This window comes from Watersipora subatra, chromosome 2 (genome assembly GCF_963576615.1).
Source record: "Watersipora subatra chromosome 2, tzWatSuba1.1, whole genome shotgun sequence".
Lineage (NCBI taxonomy): Eukaryota > Metazoa > Bryozoa > Gymnolaemata > Cheilostomatida > Watersiporidae > Watersipora > Watersipora subatra.
In genome coordinates, this window is record NC_088709.1 from 55103150 (window position 1) to 55106510 (window position 3361).

Below are 3361 nucleotides of genomic sequence, written 5' to 3' on the forward strand. Positions count from 1 at the left end.
CTGTCGGCATACTAATTATTGCAAACATTAATGTGTCAAAATAAGGCAAATGGTATAATGATCAGCTGTAAGATTAGCTGGCCATATAGTATGGTGATCTGCTGTGTGATAAGATAGACATCTAGTACAGTGATCAGTTGTGAGGGAGGTTAGACATCTAGTACAGTAATCAGTTGTGTGAGAAGTTAGACATCTAGTACAGTGATCAGTTGTGTGATAAGTTAGACATCTAGTACAGTCATCAGTTGTGTGATAAGTTAGACATCTAGTACAGTCATCAGTTGTGTGATAAGTTAGACATCTAGTACAGTCATCAGTAGTGAAATAAGTTAGACATCTAGTACAGTGATCAGTTGTATGATAAGTTAGACATATAGTTCAGTGATCAGTTGTATGATAAGTTAGACATCTAGTACAGTCATCAGTTGTGTGATAAGTTAGACATCTAGTACAGTGATCAGTTGTGTGATAAGTTAGACATATAGTTCAGTGATCAGTTGTATGATAAGTTAGACATCTAGTACAGTGATCAGTTGTATGATAAGTTAGACATCCACTACAGTGATCAGTTGTGTGATAAGTTAGACATCTAGTACAGTTGTCAGTTGTATGATAAGTTAGACATCTAGTACAGTGATCAGTTATATGATAATTGTATTCCGATGCATCAATGGGAATATTTCTCGGGACTTGCTTTCATTCTCATGCTTTGCCACTATTTAGTTGCAGCTTAAGTTTGTCTGTTCGAGTGTAATTTAGTCTCAGTTTTTTATAGCAGAATCATACTTTATAATTGGTATGCCACCATTCTGCTATGGCATGACTGACTAGTTAACCAAAATCCAACTAATTAGTTCTCAGTTTAAACCCTATTTCTTACATTTTTTCCTTGCAGTGCAAAGTATTGTAAACCTACTCAGTGCTTCTTGAGAGAAAGATTAAAATATCTCTCAGTATAAGAAAGGTTTTGGAAAAAAAAAGTTTGGTATAACTTTTACACAAATAAATATTTTGAAAGGTCAAACATGGAACCAATTAATTTTAAAACTCTTTTTAAATGGCATGGCTCTGTATTTTTCCATTAGCTCATCAGATTTTTGGAAAAATAAACGTAACTTTTTTAAAGCGAAGCAATGTTATTGTGGATTATGTTTTGCACTCTAAATTAGGCAGAACAACATTAGTGCCATAGGCTTTGGCATATTTTCGAGTTTATTTTTCATATATTTTGAAGTGTTAGACTAAGTTGAACAAGGAACAAGTAAAGCATATAAGCCGAAAGCGATGATATTTTTTGTGATGGCATCTTTTTCGAACTTTGATCATTATAAGCAATATATAAAGCAACTCTAAAAAAAACACTTGAAGCTTTGGAGATACAAAACAAACATAATGCTTTCATTTATTAAAATTAGAATACATCATAACAATGGTGGCATGATTGAGCAGGTCTGCGTCTGTAGTAGGCTCCGTACTCCACGTTTTTATTATTGATTGATTAATTGATTAATCTAATGTATCTGTTTTTAAACAAAAGGAAAACTGTTTTGCATGCATTTGAGCTAATGAAAATATGTTTACAACCCATCCTGAGCATAGGTTTTTTTTGTAAAATTTTTATTTTGAACGCGTGTTCTTCTTTGCAATTACCAGTCATGGCAGCCAGACTACAGCTGCGAAGGTTTTACTATTTGTAGATCAATGGACTTTATGCAATTTTCTATTAAAATACTACTTAAAAACTACTATTAAAAGTACTACTGAGAGTAATTATTTTATTTTTTATGGAAGTAGTAATGCGGTGAGTTGTAATAATATTGATAACTTGTTCTAACTGAAGCGTGCTCGCAGCACTAAAGAACGTGGCCTAAAAGGTCTCTGGACTTATACCTCAATTTATTTGTAGTCTCTCATAGAATCAGCTGATAAAAAATTCTGATCAACTTGGTATCAAAATATTTCTCATAGACCACGCAATTAAAAAGTTATGACGATTTACCAGCACCCTTGTCAGGTGTTGGTTATATGAAATAAGTACTTACTTTTAGAGAAAAAGATTAATTTGATATAGGAACATTTGAGTATTGCCATGTTAATATTCAAATTTTTGTTTAAAATTCATGCCGCACAGTATTGGTGGACTCCTATCAAACACATAGTTGGTAGGGAAAATCAAAGGCTAAAATAGTAATTTTTCTGCAATTCGAGGGGTACAACGGACTGCCACAAGGGTTAGGTACTACATGTAGGTAACTTACAGCTACATGTATATACTTGATGTGGTTTGGTGTTTTTACAAGCATTCATCCGACACTCTGATTACAAGAAAAGCTTTTACCTTGAAAGGTCTTTTTGAAAAAAGAGCAAAGTCCAAAGCGGACAAACTCAGCAGCATAAGAATCGAAAATCAGTAAGCTTTATACTGCTATGCTAGATAGAATTATACTTGTTTAAATAAATATTATTGCCGTTGTAAGTTCCCAAATAACACAATGAAAGTTAGATTATTAAATTTATATAAACAAAAAGTTTGGTTATCAACTGATATCCCATATGTTTCAATCTTTTTTTCGACTTGACCAGAGTTGATTTTTTGTCCATTTCAAAACGGTTCAAGTAATTTACATTAAAATATACCTTCATTATTTTTATATTTTACCCAATATAAAATTCATTATTGGATGATGTCCTTTATATACAACTCATATTCCTAGTTTTCTTATTTCTGTTATCCCACGACCAAACACGAGAAAAGCGATTGTTTGGGAGATTTATGATAAATGTATATGTGCATTCAACTCTCAAAAAATTATCCGGTAACGGCCATTACCAAACCCTTGTACCTAAATCTCATCAACAAATTTAACCATTTTGTGTAGTGTTGTTTAAGTATAATAATGATACAAAACACATATAAACATATTTAAATATGTTACCAAGTCTCCAAAAAGTTTTCGCAATTTTCTAAAACTAACCCATCTGTTGAATTATACATAAATAGACGGATTAATTTGGTCTAAAATTGAAATAATAAAACTTGACAAGCCTTGTTTTATTCAAAATTAGGTCCGGCCAGCGGAACGCCAATAAGGCCGTGTGATAGATAGTAGAACTATTAAGTCGTCCGCATTTCACGAGAAATAGGTGCACATTCTACCAGTCTATAGCAATGTCCAACTGCCAAAGGTTTCTTTAATTAACATAGACTGTTGAGGTGTAGACCGATTTACAGGTACGAAAATCTGGTACACAGTTTATCAGCTTATGTTTTCTGTCCAATTACCAAAGGTTTCATTAAAATATCTAGAAAATTAGCCAGATTTCTTTAAATCTTATCTACCAGCTAGGACCAAACTAAAAT